At 40.1% G+C, this 17,965-nt stretch overlaps 1 protein-coding gene and 1 long non-coding RNA gene across 7 annotated transcripts in view; one reads left to right on the forward strand and one right to left on the reverse strand.

The window, feature by feature from the left end:
- The window catches only part of KMT2E (lysine methyltransferase 2E), a 92,887-nt gene extending 87,817 nt beyond the window's left edge, over window positions 1-5,070 (reverse strand). Inside the window, exon 1 of one of the 3 annotated variants that reach the window (XM_018047245.1) lies at window positions 4,730-5,070. The gene's annotated coding sequence lies outside the window, so the exon portion shown is untranslated. The remainder of the gene's footprint in view (window positions 1-4,729) is intronic. The other 2 variants (XM_018047247.1, XM_018047244.1) reach the window with 2 other exon arrangements.
- The window catches only part of LOC106502029, a 38,352-nt gene continuing 25,116 nt past the window's right edge, over window positions 4,730-17,965 (forward strand). The window contains exons 1-3 of one of the 4 annotated variants that reach the window (XR_001917977.1): window positions 4,730-5,313; window positions 5,532-6,315; window positions 6,632-7,267. This is a non-coding gene — a long non-coding RNA (DEAD-box ATP-dependent RNA helicase 30). Of the gene's footprint in view, window positions 5,314-5,531; window positions 7,268-17,965 lie in introns of those variants that run through there. The other 3 variants (XR_001917978.1, XR_001917976.1, XR_001295593.2) reach the window with 3 other exon arrangements.

The raw sequence follows: 17,965 nt of genomic DNA on the forward strand, positions 1-17,965 counted from the left end.
ATAAGCTTCAGAACCAAAAATGTTTATTTGTTTGGATTAGCTCTAAATTGAGCAATCTAAGAGTTGCTAGAAAATTATAATCTTCTCCAGTTGTATAAATAGAATAAAGAAAGCTGTACTTATTTTGCTTCTCATGTTAAACCCAGATTTCACATCTGAGATAGTTTTAAAATGCAAAAACAAACATTTTAATTTAAAATTATGGATGTGTAATTATCCACCAAATTATAAATAAATTTATTTATTTATTAAAAGGCATAATGCCTGTTTTGATGACATCTTAATGCAACACATCAAAAACGAATTCTGTGACTGACCTGTTGCATGGAAAATATTCAATACCCCCTAAACAGTTCTGGTAAATAACCCAATAAGATTTGATAAGGATGTAAACTTTACCTAACAATAAAATATGGCTTTCCAGTTTAAAATAAAATTTGATTTTTAAGCTGTCCACAAGAATTCATTTCAAATCAAAAGAAATACAAGTGAAATACAAATACGAGTGAAATATAAGACTGACTACCTTCTTTACAGTTTTCAACCACAAATACTGCTCTTCATATTAAATTGTTAGGTAACAAAAATAATATCATTATTAAGAAAAAATGAGGCTCCTCCCAACATTATTACAAAAGAGGCAGTTAAAAAAGAAAAAGGGATACACTCCAATTTTAAACCCAGCCTACAAACTGAGTACAATTTACACAGCAATATCTTAAATAATATGTCTTGTTACTCTGCCAATCAACATAAAAAACTTTATCGCAAAATAAAAATGTTATACTCAATATTAAAAAGTCTTGCAGAATACAAATATTTAACATTTATTCTAATACATGACAAGGAATGTCCCTGATCACTCTGAATATCTGAGATGTAAACATGTTCACTTAAACAAAAGCTTTAAACTGAACAAACAACTGAGCACCTACTATCTGCTAAGAATAACTTCCTTGGATACAGACACTATATTATTAAAATATTTAAAAAAATAAACATTTCTTAAGAGTCCATACTAATATTCTTTAAAGCAGTTTTTTGATAGCTCTTCAAAGTTCTGTTGATTTTATACAATAAACACAGTGACAGTACACATTTTATGTCCCAGCAATAATTTCCATAAAAGAGCTATTTGAATAATACACTTTAAAAAATAAAACCATACGCTTCTTTAGGAGTTTGATGCATTAAAAAGGGTATACTATTCTTAGAAATCAACTTACTAAATTACAATTTCACTAAGACCACCATGGTATGTATTGAGAAGAGTTTTCCCTAATTTATTAATTGGCTTTTTGGCTTACTTTTTCATTTTTGGAGTCAAGAATTCCTAGGGCTAACTGTGGTAAATAGGGTAAAAATTCTCTGGCTGGAAGCTGTGAGGAAAATAGACAAGGCAAAATTGTAGAAGAGTTATCAGACAGACCTTAAGAGTTGAAGAGAAATGAGAAGTCCTATAAAGGTTCTAAACTTAAATTGATATCAAAAGGATCCTATAACTTATCCTGACAACAAAAAAGAAACATGATCAAAACATAGTCTCTAAAAATAAAATTTGCTCTCCAATTATGTTATGATTTTCTACAGATCCATTTAAACAGATAAACAACTAATCCCTCAAACTTAGCCACCCTAAGAACAAAGACCATTTGACTAGCTTTGCCCCAAGGGCCAAATGTTTCAAAACTCTCTGTGAACAAAAATTATGCCTCACCTTTTAACAAATTTGCCTTGACAATCCAAAACACACATAGTCAACTGGAGGACACAAGAATCAAAAGCAAACATTTACAACCATGTTTTTTTATTGAGGGCAATATACAAACAAATAAATAAAAAGCCAGACTCATTTTATAGGGACCAAAAACATATCAAAAGAAAACAAAAAGAAACAAACCCCAAAGCAATGAAACAGGCCGGTATGAAGAAATCTCATACAAGTGAAGGCATCTTTTCTCATAATTTCCAACTTTGTATTGTTTCTTTGAAGCCAAATAAATCCAAATGCCTTATATGTCTAGACTTGATCAAGGTCAAGATCAACAAAAACACAGGTATAGACAGCATTCCCTCCTATGACTACATAAACCAAGTTTTCCTAGGAGTATACTTATTTCCTACATTAGGTAATAAGTTTAAAGTACCAACCCTCTGATCTTAACCCACAGATCTTAATCACTTAAGTCTGTAAGTGCGCAATCTTTACACAGCAGTTGAGGATCTGAATGAAATGCTCACTCAGAACATTATACAAATGAGTAATGACCCCAAATCCCTACACAAACTCTCCCACTACGCACCAACATTTCATCTTAAAACATTTCGAAGATTTTAAGCAAGGCAGTGTGTTCAGTCTTCCATGATGAAACTCCCTAAGCTGGTAATTTCTACTATTTTGTAAATTAGAAATTATCAGACTAATTCACAAGAGCTTCATAAATCTCTTACCCCACCGTTAAATATTTTAGAGCAGAATTTACAATGGAATAAGAGAATCATTAGAGAATGGACCCTCTCCAACCTCTTTAAGTAGTACTGGATTGAAAGGCACTCATCTTCCAGTTGCTCCACAATCAGAATGGTTATTAAATAACATTAATGACCCACTCATATCTCACTGCTTACTTCAGGCCAAAAAAGATTGCCCTCCCACTAGACAGATGAATTCTAATCATTCACACTTTTAAAATTAACTGACATCTTTTCATTTTCTGCCCAGATTCAATGCCCTATTATGATATGACTTTTATTTAAAGTCCTACTAAAACAGACTAAATTTCACATCCCATAGCAAGTAAATAAATGGACATGTTTGGCAAGGAACAATATCAAGAGCTAGAGCTTTACTTTTCTACTTACATAATTGTGACAGTATGTTATAAGACAATTACTAGGCAGCAAAGCACAGAGCTCTACTTTATCAAATACACAATCAACTTACAAAATTCCTAAGCAACGCTTAAATATATGGGGAAAATGGATGCAAAATATGAGAGTGAGAACAAGAAGCATCTCCACACCCAGTGAAGTAACAGGTTTAGGCTTGTTTGTACAGCTCCCTAAAAATTAATTTGAAAGAGTACAAACACCAAAATTCACAAAATTGGTCAAAAGTTGAATGAGAAACGTTCTACTGTAGATTAAAACATCGATTCTTACAAAATAGGCTGTACCTGCACACTTACTAAATAATTTACTTTAGCTTATTGAATGAAAAACGCTTGGATTAAACCAAACAAAAACTATTATTTGCCCCCTAATAATTTTTTTATATGTAAGAGCACCTGACCTCACTGCTGAAATTTCTAATAAAAACACCTGAGTGCTTTTTAGTTTTTGAAACGTGGTGTCATTTTACTTGCTTCTCAGGAAAAACCCATAAAACTAATCAACTAAAACACAGCACTGCAATTTGCAGTAAAATCGACACATCTTTGTAAATGGTTTGGGGAGGTGAAAAAAGGCCCAGCCTTTTCATGTAAACATAATAAGCCTGTAATATGCTGCAGACAAACGCACTGCAAGGGGTGTGGAGGACCCGAGCTGATTAGATTACCACAACATCAGCCTGGGGCCGCCATTTTTAGAATCTGTAAAGGACAAAAGAGGGAAATTTCACTTTTTACTGGCCATCTAGGAGATTAAAGGAAAAAACTGACTCTTTTCCAATTAGGTATTGATGTCTCCAGCCTAGAGCTGAATGCACCTCACTTAATTCTCTCCAAGGTCTCCAGAACTCCTAACACCTTATGTTATTCACATCTCTAAAAGGTGAGGGGACACGGGCAAAACCGGGGCTCACTCTAAAGCTAACTCTAGCGATTCCCCCTTAACTTTAAACTGTATCATTCGTAAAACAGAGTCCAGCAAGAGTGCATCTCTAAGGAGCTAAGGCCGATGGAAGAGAGCCCTCCGGATTGTTTGCTCTCTCCTCCTCCCCTGTTTAGCACAGTGAACCGTTTGTTTCTCTTCTGTGTCTGCTGCCACAGTGTTTGTGCCAATCCCTTGGTCAAAATCAGCTTTCCTGAAATGTGCCATATTGTGGCTTCTAAGCCTCCGCTACAGTAAAAGGCGACGATAATGCAAGCGGGGAGGGGGCGGGGGGCAGACTGAGACGGCTGGGTGCTGGGGTGACCACCTCAGGGGCGGGTTTACCCTCTCCCGGAGAGGATGAGGAGCTGACTCGTTCTCCCACAAAGGGATATACCCAAGGCGTTCTTTCCACCCCCTTCGTATTTACGAGAAAATTAAGCCAGAGACTGCCAGGCGACAAATGGAAGCAGCATTAGAAAATGGGGCCTATACGGGTTCCCAGCACCTGAACAAGATGCGGTAGAGGAAAGGGAGAGAGCTGGCAGCTCCTGGGACCACTTCGACACAAACCCTACTAACAGTCACAAACCTACCTCCTCACCCCAAGCGGCTCTAACCCACTGCCGGCGACGAGTGCGCCCCCTCCCTAACTCCCACTCTTAAGGGGGTTTAACTGCCAGTTTCCCCTTCCCCAACCCTAAAACCCGCCATAATGCTCCCTTCCTAGGGACAAGGAGGAAAAAGGATATATTCGAATCAAACAAGCAATGTCTAGCCCCCGCCAAGACACCTGAGTCAACGTCGACTCCCCCACACCGTAAGGATAAAGATGAGAAAGCCCCCTCCCCCTGGAAACACACGTCCCTCCACCCCGCAAACCCCAGGAACTCCCAAGGAGACGACAGGCACTGACCTGTGATGTTCACACACCAGACACCCGAACCCCGTTATTTGCTCGACCCCCAAGGAGTCTCTCCACACCTCCGCGGTCAGACGATCCCCCGACAGCAGCCACTGCAGACACAGGACCCGGCTCCACACACCCCCTCCCCAAACAGCAGCGCTCAGCCTCTTCGCCAGCAACCGAGGAGTAGGGGAGGGGGCACAGAGACAGTCAACAGGAACGCAGAGGCTACGGCGAGGCTGCTTAGAGTGTCTATGCCCCCTCTATTTGCCGCTCCCGAACTCAGGTACCGTCTCCGACTCAGCCCCCTGCGCCCGCTCAGTGTCACTGCCTCTCGCTCTGGGAAAATGGCGGCTGACGGCGGCGGCCGCGGCGGCGGCGGCGGCCGCGGCGGCGGCAAGTGCACGGGGCCCGCCCGCCCCGCTCCGCAGGGGCAGAGGGGGAGGGGACGAAGCTGCCCGCCGCCATTTTGCTTATGGGCTGCCGCCCGCCGTTGCCTCTCCACGGAGGCTCGAAGACAGCCAACTGGAAGCAGAGCGGTCAACAGAATCTCCGTCTATTTCACAACAGATGCATTCAACAATTCACCGAAGGTTTGGGAAAGTTTCGGTATTTGATGGGATTGGTTTTTTATCCCCTTTCCCTGAGTAGTCCTTAAGTCTGGATATCGGTAAGCTTGGGCGCGACACTACTGGGTGGAAAGATAATGATTGTAGGCCTTGGAAAGACCCCCCCCCCTCCCCGCAAGCACTTTCTCCCACTCCCAAAACCACCTCTGTCCTATTCTTTCCTCCCCCCTCCCCCCCCCCAGTCTGGCCTCCGGAGCGGGGTGAACTCGGTTAGGGTGTCACTCGACGCCCACTAGGGGCTGAGGCGGCTTCAGTGCGCAGGCTCCGAGCACCGGATAAAAGCGGAGCTGTTGAGTCCAGCGCCGTCTCGATGGAGGAGCGAGAAACGGAAGAGGTCGGGGGGAGAAGCTGCTGGAAAAATACAGCCACCGTCAGCGCCGCCTCCCTGCCACCGTGTATCGGGGTAAAAAGCTGTCGTTGCCGTCGGTGCAGTTGCCGTCGCTACCTCCTACTTCTTTGGCCCGGGGGAACGATTTCCCCGCCGCGGGATAACGTGCGGGGAGGGGATCGGGAATTCTTTTAGATGGCAGTTGACTAAACGGGGTAGGGCCAGACAGACGGTTATCTAAGAACAAAAGGGAAGGCCAAAAAATAAAGGGTTTCCCCAGCAAAATGACACGGTGATTGCGGTTCTTGTTTTCGGGGTCTTTCCCCGAAATGGCGGTTTCCGTCTTCTTGCTCCACAGCGACCCGGAGCGCTCGGTAAGCGGGGTGGGGAGAGGCAGAGGTGGTCCACGCAGCCAATCAGTGTCTGATGTGTTCTGTCGAGCGCGTCCTGATTGGCTAGCAGTGACCTCATGCTGCAGCAGCGGGTGGGGCCAGAGCCGCCGGGGGAGGCTGTTGCAAAGGCCGAGAGGGAGAAGTGACGATGGTGTTCGTTGCTGCCGCGCCCGATTCGGAACACAAGCTGTGGCGAGGGGAATCTAAAGGCTCTTCCTTGACTATTTTCTCCTGTCCCTGCGCGAGGTGAGGGCCCCGGCTCGGCCTCTGCGAAACTTTGGGGCGCTGGCGCGGACGAGAAAACAAATTCTCCCGTGACTTTAGGAACTGCGTCAGGGCAAGATGGCGCTGGGTCTCCTTGGGGCGCGGGGGGAGAGGCACGTCCACCGTCGCCGCAGCGCATGTGACCGGGCTGCATTCCTGTGGGGTTTGGCTCAGACCCAGGCGGGGGCGGGGGAGGGGAAAGGGCTGGGGCGGAGTAGTCTGTGGTGCGGTCGGCGTCGGCGGCCTGAAGAGGAAGAGTTGACTGAGGGCTCTTCCCCTCCCCCATACTGCTTAACAGCTGCGGCTCGCTGGGGAAGCCCCCCGAGGGACGGTCCTGATGGGGATGTGACGGCTGTTGGTGAAGGGAAAGGCTTGTCGCCCTATTTTCTTATCTGCCTTTCTCCTTACGAAGTATACTTACGTAAAGTGGCTGGTCCCTAATGTGGGAGCTGGAATCAGCCACGAGTTGGGAAAGGCCACTGGACTGAGGAGAGTCTAGCTTCTGGGCCACAGCGCCGAGGAATATCGATTAATTTCTGAGAAAAGTTAAGTTTTTCAGATTCGAATAGCAAAATAATCTTAAGTTTGGAATCAAGTGTGAAAAGTGTGATGATAAATACCCAGGAGCACTTATAATTTCCTGAAAGTTAAAAAGAAATCAAGGAGTATACCATCTGAAGTTTGAGGGCCCTTTTCAAACTTGTTGCTTCAATCTGTATTTACTTTCTTCCCGTTTTCTCCCTGTTTGTATATCCTATAAGAATGTGAAATCCTATCAATTTTTTTGAAATTTAGACGTGATTAGTAATACAGAATAAAAACTGCTAGTATTGTAATATACATGAAGTTGTAAGGGTGTTTTCAGTATTCTTGGTCTTCTGTTGTTTTTCTGTCCTCTTAAGTGTGGTTTTTAAAAATAAAAATGAAATTGTAATCATTTTTGGTAAATATTATTCAAGAAGATTCCTGTACCATTATGAAATATTAAAACTTGGCTCTTTAAATCACTTTTGTATAAGTATGAATTTTAATTTTAGTATTTGAAACTTTGCTAGGTGAAGATTTCCAGCAGCTCAGAAGTTCTTATGGTCAATATTGGCAGATTAAGTAGGGAAGTCTAATTTTATTTTTTTATTATTCCCGCTTGCCAAAGTAGTGTAGCATCCATTAATTGAACTAGAGAAGAAAAAGGGCTTCTCACCTTGGGTGGTATTGAGTGACAGCTGGGAGTTACTCAACGAAGACTTTTCCATCTAAATCTGACTTGCTTTTTTTACTGAATATCTATATTTGGTGCTATAAGAATGTTTGTTGGTCCTAAAAAGATAAGTTTAACCTGGAACCAAGGTTGAGCTATTTCCTTAGTCTTAGTTGTAGACTTGGTAGTTTGAAAACAAGATTGAATTTTTAATACTTAAAGTAGTAAAAAGATTTTAAAATTAAACTTTTTTGTCCACTCTCAATATAAATTGGGCCTTTTTCCTATAAGAATTCTTGAGTAATTTGAGGGATCTATATTACGTAAATGTTTCATTCCCCTTAAAGGAATTTTCTGGCTTAGAGGGACTAAATATGAAGTCAGTAGATTTAAATGTAATTTTCAAAAATGTTATAACTTCAGTGTGCCTTAATAAGGAAAACAGACCATATTGCAAGCTAATGGAACCAAATCCTTGTGCTTTTAATCAGTTTGTGACCTCATTGTTCCTGATTGCCTAATCCATGAACATATTTAGCTCTAATTTTTCTTTATGTTCCTGTGATTCTTGAAATAGTACTTGCAGTTACTTGTCTTTGTCTGCCTTCTTGCATTTTATGTTTTCCCTCGACAATTTCATTTGTGCCCATTCTCTAATTCAACGTCCAGATTTTCATCTCAGAGCTGCAGATGCAGTGTTCAGGTTTACCAGGGACCACAGGCTTCCTGAGGGTTGCAAAGAGTTCCACACAACTTACTGACTGAACAACAGGCTTCCTGAATTCATTAAAAAACAACAACAACAACAACTAGGTACTTGATCTCAAACTGTAAAGTACTAGCTTTCAGACTAAATCAACAAGCCCAAAAAAACCCTCTTTTGACCCTCAGAGTTTCGAGTAGAGTAAAGGGCTGATGATGCTCAGCAGCAAGGTGTCCTCCCCTTTCATGTGTGAGATGAGAGAAGGCTGCTAATGGGACAGAGATAGTGGTGCCCCTGCAAAGAGGGGAAAACAGCAAATGGCCTTAGTATTTTTGACATTCAGATTTGTCACCTACTGGACATTTTAGCCTACAAACTTCAACGATATCTGAACACCAGAAATTATTTGGGTTTTATAGTTCCTTGATGTATTTGGGGCTTATGTAATACTGCTGGCTCTGATACAGAGGACCCAATAAGTTCTGCCCTTGTGTTTTTGTCACTTGTCATTTTATGTGTTACTGTGTCAGCCACTAGCAGTTCCATGTGTTTTATGTATTATAAGGTTGGCATTCCAATAATAGGGCTTATTAAAATGATATGTAAAATGAAGCCCTGCAGGAAATCAAATTTGAGCTTTTAGCATAAACACTGATAACCCTTCTGTCTTAAAGCTTTTGGGGGGATTTTTGAATAGTGATTGTCTATTAACTTTGTTTTTTGACATTTGCTGAAACTAAATTCATAGTAAAGAAATCATCTTAATTACATGTGACTTTCAGTGGATTTTGTTTTTATATGAAACTCCTCTGCTCCACCTCTCCCTGATTTTAATGGCCTTTAAATGCAGAATGAAAAGATTTATGTCTGAGAACTGTTTGAGTTGAAACCATTAAATATACCTTAATATTATAGTTAAACAACATACACAGCTTGTTTAGTTTAACTCCCTGGGGGTGGGTGGACACAGACTAAGTGCTATCTTACTTTCCCTGGGCAAGGTGTTTATTGGTGTTAACACTAAAATTTGTATTTGCAAGTGTTGGTCGAAAAAGCTTTCCAGGGTTGTGGATACCTTAGGTCAAATTGATGTTTTTCTCTTAAGGAGAGTTAATAAGTTTGTTCCTCTAAGTATCTAAAAGAAAGTTACCTGCTCTCTGCTGTTGAAAAAGATCAAGTCCACAGTCTTTTGCCTGTTGACTTGTTTATGTTTAGTTCAAGTTTGAAACATCTGTAAATACGGCATTTCACCTGGAAACTAGAAAAATCGTGTTCTTTCTACGTGAAGCAAATAGGAAATAGCAAAAACTTATAGACCCCACCTTCTCTGAGTGATCTAGGAAAAGTATTTTATGCCATTTTTTTCTTCAGTGCTTATGTTTGCCATAAATTCTGCTTGCTTCAGTGTTGATCTTGCACTTCTTACAAAAGAAAACTGGGTTTGGAGTTTTTTTGTTTCTCCTTTATTGTATGTATACAACTTAACAGAAAAGGGCATGGTCAACATCGTGTCTCTGAGGTACAGAATATACCTTCAGTAAACAATCTTTTATATGGTGCTGGTCCTATTAAAAGTAATTTGGTTTATGGACCCAGGGTAAATGGTATTTCATACAACTGACAGTTAAACCAAGTTAAATTATGTGACAATTTATTCCTAGGGATTATATCACTTTAGTATATTTTATTCTCAAAAGTATTTATTTTTATAGGTGATGGTGGTTTAGTCACTAAGTTGCGTGTGACTCTTGTGACTCCATGGACTCTTAACTTGCCAGGCTCCTCTGTCCATGGGATTTCCCAGCAAGAATACTGGAATGGGTTGCCATTTCCTTCTCCAGGGGATCTTCTCTACCCAGTGATCAAACCCAGGTCTCTTGGATTGCAGGTGGATTCTTTACCAGATGATCCACCAGGGAAGTACCCTCTCAAAGTATGTTAATATTTGTATCTTAGATTTAAAACCATATTATGGTTTTCTCTCTGCAATTGCTTTGTCCTTGGGATAGATTGGAACTCTAGCTCTAATTTCAATCAAATAATTTGCATTCCTACCATATTTAGGGCTTCCCTGGTAGCTCAAATGGATGGGAGATCCAGGATCAGTCCCTGGGTTGGGAAGATACCTTGGAGAAGAGAATGGCCACCCACCCCAAGATTCTTAATTGGAGAGTTCCAAGGTCAGAGGAGCCGGGTGGGCTACAGTCCATGGAGTCACAAAGAGGTAGACACGACAACTAATACTTTTCACACCATATTTAAGATACATGGAAACACGGAAGATAATTCCTAGCTCTTACATTTTTCAGTTAGGTTGACAAGATAATCTCCTTTGAAAAATTATATATGACTAAAGAGAGATTCTCCCCGTAACATAGAGGTCAGGGGTTCACTTGTACCATCTTTTAGGTAAGTTTTATCTTAGGAAATAAGAAAAGACTATATACAACTGTTTGCATTTGTAACATTTCATGAAAGATTGTATTTTTGTACTCCAGATATGAGTGGTGTTACGTAACCTATAGTATGTGATTTCTTAGAATATACCTTTTCAGAACTCCTTGGTCTATATGCTAATTCCCTTTGTTAGTTGCTACTCCTGTCCTTCCTGTTTTTATTAATTGCTTTTTTCTGCTTCTTGTTTTCCAGTGTTATGTCCACAATCACCTTTTGTTGTTTAGTCGCTAAGTTGTGTCCAACTCTCTGCGACCCCATGGACTGTAGCACATCAGGCTCCTCTGGCCTCCACTGTCTCCCAGAGTTTGCTTAAATTCATGTCCGTTGAATCACTTTTACACAATCAATTCCCACCCTTTTACCTATTGATGACTCCAGAATTTATAGTCTCTAAACTGAATTGAAACTGCTAAATATCTCACAGGTCTCTGAACAAATTCAAAACTGACCTTTTTTCTCTTAGCTTTTCTCCTTTTGTTTCCTTTTAATGGTTCTCTCCTTCTAGGTAAATTTATATAATCAAACATTTTTCCAGTCAATTTTTTTTTGCTTAAAACACTCAATTAGTTTGCCACATTTGAGGATCAAGCTAGAACACACCCTATGGCATACAACATCCTTCATCTGTCTCCTGTTTATCTCCAGAAAATGAGATATTCCCTTTTTGTTGTTAATTCTGTATCTATCACACTGTCCTGTTCATGTTCTTCTTTTCCGTTATAGTTTATAAAATATTGGTAGGCAGTGTCTCATCTTTGTAACGAAAGTGCAGAGTTCCTGGCATTTAACAGGCACTTAGTTTTGGAGAAGGCAATGGCACCCCACTCCAGTACTCTTGCCTGGAAAATCCCATGGATGGAGCAGCCTGGTAGGCTGCAGTCTATGGAGTCACTAAGAGTCGCACACAACTGGGTGACTTCACTTTCACTTTTCACTTTCATACATTGGAGAAGAAAATGGCAACCCACTCCAGTGTTCTTGCCTGGAGAATCCCAAGGATGGGGGAGCCTGGTGGGCTGCCGTCTATGGGGTTGCACATAGTCAGACACGACTGAAGTGACTTAGCAGCAGCAGCAGCAGTTTTGTTGCAGGAATAACAATATGCTCTGATGGTAACTGCCTGAACATTGTGCCATAGCATGTGTTTATGGTAATGATAGTAAGTCAGTTGGATATATAAATGGACAGAAAATGTTCTGGTTGATTCTATACCATCGTGTTACAAAACTTTTGGGGTTCTCCCACCCACCCATCCATTTAACACCTGTTTTGCCACTATTGTTAGTCCTCAAATCTGCTTTCTGCCACCTGGTCCTCTTCACTTAAATATTTGTACCTGTTACTGTACAAGCTAGGGTTTCCCTGGTGGCTCAGTAAAGAATCCGCTTGCAATGTGGGAGACCTGGCTTCGATCACAGGGTTGGGAAGATCCCAGCCCTCCTGGAGGAGGGCATGGCAACTCACTCCAGTATTCTTGCCTGGAGAATCCCCATGGACAGAGGAGCCTGCCGGGCTGCAGTCCATGGGGTCGCAAAGAGTTGGACATGACTGAGTGACTAAGCATAGCACAGGACTAATCTGTATTCTGTTAATTTATACTCTGGTTTGGGATTGGACTTCCCCAGTGACTCAGATGGTAAAGAATCTGCCTGCAATGTGGGAGACCCGGGTTCAGTCCCTGGGTTGGGCAGATCCCCTGGAGAAGGGCATAACAACCCACTCCAATATTCTTGCCTGGAGAATTCCATGGATAGAGGAGCCTGGTGGGCTACAGTCCATGGGGTGCCAAAGAGTTGAACACAACTGAGCAACTGACACTTCGGGATTAAACCTTGTAGGTATGTACTGTAAGCATTCAGCCAGGAGCCCCAGTTAACAGGTAATGTGCTTTGTAGAGGAAATTGAATTTTTAAACTAGGAGGGACAGTGTGGATTTCAATAGTGGATGGGGTGGGAGCAGTGAAACAATGTATTTGCAGTCAGTATGGCTTTATGTGCAAAGGCAAAGAACAGGAGTAGAGAAAATATGTTCTAAGTATAAGAAACCTGTTTGACTAGTCTTACATGAAGTACACTGGAAAAGAGGGTGAGCTGGAACCAGATGATTTTTTTTTTTAAATCTAGAGTCCTTTTGTCAATGAAGCTCAAGCCGCTTATTCCTCTCTTCTTTCTCTTTTATTTTGAGGAAATAGTTTCAAAGAGGGAAATTACTGACTTGTCTCACAGAAGTCCTCAGGGACTTCACAGGGACCCAGATATTGCTTACTCACTCCAAATTGAAAACTGGACATGTAGTAAAGAGTCTGTCATGTAACATTTTAGATACCAGAGTCATAATTTGTAAATGTTCACAAGTAGCTAAACATCAGAACAAGCTAAGAATGAATAACATTTATAAGGGATCTTGATATCTGTGGGGCAAGGATATGAAGGGACAGCTGTGCTTAATCTGTCACGTGAGCTAGTGTTATCTTTGTGTTGTCTCTTACAGAAATTAGTTTTTAATGATAGAAGAGACTTGGTTTTGATTGTCTTTTTACAAGTGAGGAAATATCCATCAAGATAACTTGGATTTAAGTACTTCATTTTTCTAGGTAAGACCTAATTTGATCATTTTTTTTCCTTAGTTTTTATATGAATCCTAATCAGTGAGTGCTTACGTTAAAGAAGTCATTCATGTTTGTTTTCAGTACTTTATGCATCTTTGTCTTCCTCACCTACGTGATCATTAGCATAGAGTAGACACTTAATTTTTCAGACTTCCCTCTTGATTACTCACTTGATTAATTGCAGTTTTCTGTAGTTAATGTAACAAGTGTATACTGTTGAAATACGTGTATCAAAGTGATCTAAATTTATCCTTACCTCTGTAGGCAAGAATTAGTATAACAAGTCAAACTTTGGTATTATTGAAGCCCTCAGCCTCTGTAAAGATGACCAGTTAAATTGATGGGGAGATGAAGACTGTCTTAAAATTTCCTCACGTTAAGCTACAGAGGAAACTGAGCTTTAATTGAAGTTAGGTAGTAGATTACTTCCTAATTCATAGCTTTAGGTCCAAATAGCCTTCTCTGAAATTAAAAACAAAACAGAAAACATTAAAAGAAGCAGAGATTTATGTCATGAAAATTAAAATTTTGTGATTATGAGACTATAGTAGCTATGGCATAGTTATTTCTGTGTATCCCTACCTTTTTTTTATCAGCCAAATGGGAATTATCAAATTATGTTCAAGGATAAGATCTAAATTCTGACAGGAATTTAATTGGAGGCTTAGATCAAAGTAAAAAAAATTTTTGAGGTAAATTCATTGAACAAATGGTTAAGTTTTCTGAACCAGGTACTTAATAAAATCAACTATTTGTGGAAGCGAAGCAGCTGCTTGCTTTTCTATGCATAACCTTTTTTTCTCCCACCAGTCCTTGCCATCATGTGTTCCAAAAATACTACTAATAAACAATATTTAGGTTATGTCTTCCATTTTTCAAACAGTAAAACAAATCATATGTTCCCACTGGAATAAATGTTCCATTTATAAATGCAGTTTTTTCCTTGCTATGCATTTTTGTGAAATAACATAATTTGTGTGAAGTTAAAATACAATCATTCTGAAATGAATCAGCAATATAAAATGAAGGAATTAGATTATAAAATCAAATGAGGTAAGGCTTAGAAGATGGGAAGAGAAAAAAAAAAGATGGGAAGAGGATAGTTAAGCATTCATATGTGGATTTTTAATTTTGTTCTTTGGAAAGGAATTCTCAGTGAAAAGATCTTCATATCAACCATAAAATTTGGTATTTTAGAACTCGGTAATTACAGCCAGACCAGCAAACTTCTTAGAATTTGGGGCCCCAGATTGACTAGGTGAAGGTACATGTGTTAGGGTATTGGTCCTCTTTAGATTGAGAGCGTAAGGAAGAGTTTTGACATCACAGGCTATTTTGGCTTAAAACATGAACTTGAAAGTAGTTTCATTTTTTAGAGTTTAATTATTCATTCCCTTCAGCCTCTCCCTCTCACTGGCAGAACTTACTCCCTTGCTTGCTCATTTTGTTACGATGCATCAAAGAGGTATTGTGTACCCAAAGTTGTTAAGCTACTTGGAAGAAAGGTACTTAGAAGAACAGGATAATTATTAGTCATAATAAACTGTCTTTGTAGAGATACATGGGTAACTCCCTTATATATTAGTAGCAGTGAGCAACTAGATGGCTTCCCAACAAGCTGGTTAGATTTGTTCTAAATGAAGGACTTCTGCCTCATAGTCTAGGTCTAATGTCTTATAGGAACCTAACAGAGTCATTGTTTTGAAGATAGGATAACAAAATTTAGGACAGATCAAACAATGTGTGTCCATAGATCTCTAAGATATGAATCAACAAAGCAAAATAATCCTGAAACTTGTAGGGTTTTTTGGTAGAATGTAGCAATTCAATTCAGTATGTATGAGAAACTAGTTGGCAGGGGGTTAGGCCTAATCAGATACACTATAGAGTTGCTGGAGAAGGCAATGGCACCCCACTCCAGTACTCTTGCCTGGAAAATCCCATGGATGGAGGAGCCTGGAAGGCTGCAATCCATGGAGTCGCTGAGGGTTGGGCACGACTGAGTGACTTCACTTTCACTTTTCCCTTTCCTGCATTGGAGAAGGAAATGGCAACCCACTCCATTGTTCTTGCCTGGAGAATCCCAAGGACAGGGGAGCCTGGTGGGCTGCCCTCTATGGGGTCGCACAGTCAGACATGACTGAAGTGACTTAGCAGCAGCAGCATAGAGTTGCTAGATTAGTTGTCTAAATAGCAACACTGTCATTTTTCAAAAATAGTTACTAACAGCAAATAAGGACATGGCCTCTTGATTTTAGAAGTTGTTACTTTGAAAAACTTACTGTGCTGCTTAGTCCCTTCAGTCAGTCCAACTCTCTGTGATGCTGTGGACTGCAGCCCACCAGGCTCTTCTGTCCATGGGATTCTCCAGCCAAGAATACTGGAGTGGGATGCCATTCCCTCCTCCAGGGGATCTTCCCGACTCAGGGATCACACTCAGGTCCCCTGCTTTGCAGGCAGATTCTTTACTACTGAGCCACCAGGGAAGCCTGAAAAACTTGCTACATTGTTCTTATTCTCATTTTGCTGTGGAATAATGAAAAATGATCCAGAATTCATTTTGGATTATTTGTGAATCATTCATGTTTTCTCAACTCTCATTTTCTGACAAGTCAGTCCTAGAAGTAGACAAATGTGTAAAAGGATTATAAAATTCTAACAATCTATTTAAAGTAGAACATGTGCATAAGTACAGCCATTAAAATTAGTTTTAAATAATCCATTTGAGAGCATTGCATACTACAAAGAAATGGTAACAAAAACATGAAAATTTATAGTTCATACGGCATTTGTATATTGTGTGTGCTTTCACAGAAACGAGGGTAAAGGAAATAAAGTAGAATGGTTTCACTGGTTCTCTGGGTTGTATGCTTACAGATGAATTTTCTGCAACAGACAAGTATTCCCAGAAAGCATTTTTCTTCAGAAGTTGTTCTAGTTTGTAATGACAAGGCAAAATGCTTGTATATTATCTTTTAAAATACGATGCAAACAGTATGATCTACAACTTGTCAAAACCCAGGAACCGTCTCTCATTTCAACACTTGGTGTCTGTTAGGTCCATAAGTATGTCTGTTATTTTTTGGTTCACCTCCCCTTCTGACCATTGCCACTATTTTAGCTCAGACTTGGCATAGAGTAGCCTGTCACCCTAAATATTCGTCAAATAAATGAGTGTATATATAAAACTGTGTAGTGACGTAGCTTACTCTGGCTTTAATCTTGCCGATTCTAATCCATCTGTCATCCTTCAAAGTGATTTTCCTAAAATGTGAATCTGATCTTACTTGAAATGCTTTAAAGGAATCCATGCTCCTAGAGTGGCATAAAGGAAGGAATTCTGATTTGGTGGCTTCTCCCTTTTTTCCAAAGATCCAGTTGCTTTTCCTTTTGCTTCCACCCATATTACTGCTTTCAGTTCTCCAAAGTTAACTTGTTCTGCCAGACCTTTCTTTTGTATCATCTCTTCATGGAATATTCCTACTCTACCCCTTGTGAATGCATCCTTCAGTTCAAGTGTTCTTTTCTCTCTGGTGCTCTCCAAGAAGTCTGTTGTTACAATTCCATGTACCCTTTACCCAGTTCTATTAATATCATAGAAGTTTGTTATAATTATTTAGAATCTCCTCACCCTGCTAGAATGTGAGCCCTTGAAGGGCAGTGTTTAACTTACATTGTCTCTCTCAGATAATTGCATAGTCCCTGCATTAATTCCCAGGGCCAAGTAAGTGCTCAAGTAAATGTTTTAATTACTTACGTCTCTTCTCTCTTGGTTGTAAGTATGAAACTGCAAAATAGCTCCTGAACTTTTAATTGTGAAGAGAAGTAAAGAGGGTTAGAGATGAATTTTTAAAAGCTAGGAAAATGGTAATGGTGTGCCCAAGAGCAATGCCACTCTATTTGGGGGTGGAGGTGGATGAATAACTGAACATCAATTCTATCTTTGAAAGACCAACAATCCCAATTGAAGGGTATCCTAGTACTCTTTGTCCATTGCAGATAAAAGCCTCCTCCAAAAAAAGTGTTGTGTTGATCAAATTGAAAATTCCTGTCCAACCTCTGGCATTTGGTTGTAAATTCTTATTTTTTAGGTTAAACTTGCCTTTCCATAGCATAATAATAATGAAAAGATAACTGTACAGGTACTTTTGCTTAATTACATTAGAAAAAAGAACCTTTCCATCGCAAACTTTTCTAAACTGATCAACAATCCTATTAACAGGATAGAGTTTCAGGACTAGACTCTGGTATCTCGTTTCAAAAGAATAGGTGAGGTCCCACAAATAATGAAGGGAGATCATAAATGCTTACCAGTATGCAGCAACAGTCATAGGGACTAAACATGCCAAAATGGCTTTGATAAAAAAGTACATGTTTATCTCTGCACAGAAAGATACTTAGTCTGAATTCTTAATAGTTTACAGTCAACAGATGATATCGTTGATATTCATTTTTATAAAGTTGAATCCAGTAATGTGTTGACCAGTCCCTTCCACAAGCAGTTATAATCTTTAGGCAGGTTTGGCTCTGTTAAAAATCAATTCTAAGATTTGTAACATTTTTGTAAGTTGATACATTCTGTTATACAGATCCTGAGAAATTCTTTTCCTTCTTTCCCTAAGTGTTAGGTGAAAGTGCTACATTAAAAACTGGTAGAAATATCAT

This window comes from Capra hircus, chromosome 4 (assembly GCF_001704415.2).
Source record: "Capra hircus breed San Clemente chromosome 4, ASM170441v1, whole genome shotgun sequence".
NCBI lineage: Eukaryota > Metazoa > Chordata > Mammalia > Artiodactyla > Bovidae > Capra > Capra hircus.